Raw genomic sequence first — 933 nt, 5'->3', positions numbered from 1 at the left:
TGCTCAAATCAGGACCATCCCCAACTAAATCATTCCAGCCAGTGCTTTTTCAAGCTAAGCCTTAAAAACCTCCAAGGATGGAGATTCCACCACCTCCCGAGGTAACTTGTTACTACCCTCCTAGTGAGAGAGTTTTTTCCTAAAATCCAACCTAAACCTACCTTGCTGCAACTTGAGAGCATTGCTCCTTGTTCTGTCATCTGTTACCACTGAAAAATCTAGCTCCATCTTCTTTGGAACCACCCTTCAGGTAGTTAAAGGCTGCTGCCAAATCCTCTCTGTCGTAACCAAACTAAACACACCAAGTTCCCTCAGCCTCTCCTCAGAAATCATGTGAACCATTTCATTGCGTTCTGATAGACTCTCTCCAACTTGTCTACATCCTTTCTATAGTGGGAGACCCAAAGTTGGACAAAGTCATCCAGATGTGGCCTCAGCAGTGCAGAATAGATTAAAATAATTATGTCCCTTATTCTGCTGGCAATGGTCCAACTAATTCATCCCAGTATGCTGTTAACCTTCTTGGTAACAAGGGAACGCGGCTGACTCATATCCATCATATTGTCCACTGTAAACCCCAGGTCCTCTTCTGCAGAGCTTCTGCCCAGCTAGTCAGTCCCCAAGCTGTGGCAGTGCATGGGATTCTTCCATCTGAAGTGCAGGACTTTGCACTTTGCAATTGAACCTCATGGGTATGTCCGCACAAGCGCGCACATGCCTCTTGCCCCACCTCAAACCCCTTTGAGGTGGGGCAAGAGGCACATGCAGAATGAAAAAATGTTCCCCAGGCTGCAAGTTTTCAGCATGGGGAGAAAATTAGACCCCTGGGTATCCAGGGGTCTAGAAAAATTGAAGCTTAAAAAAGCAGCCATGCCCTGAGGCAACCGGAGGCTGGGTCCTCTATGGAGATGCTCTGGCTGCCAGAGCATCTCT

This window comes from Gavialis gangeticus, unplaced genomic scaffold, assembly GCF_001723915.1.
Source record: "Gavialis gangeticus isolate Ggan-Ray unplaced genomic scaffold, GavGan_comp1, whole genome shotgun sequence".
NCBI classification, from domain to species: Eukaryota; Metazoa; Chordata; order Crocodylia; family Gavialidae; genus Gavialis; species Gavialis gangeticus.
The sequence above is the reverse complement of the archived record's forward strand: the minus strand, read 5'-3'. Positions refer to the sequence as shown.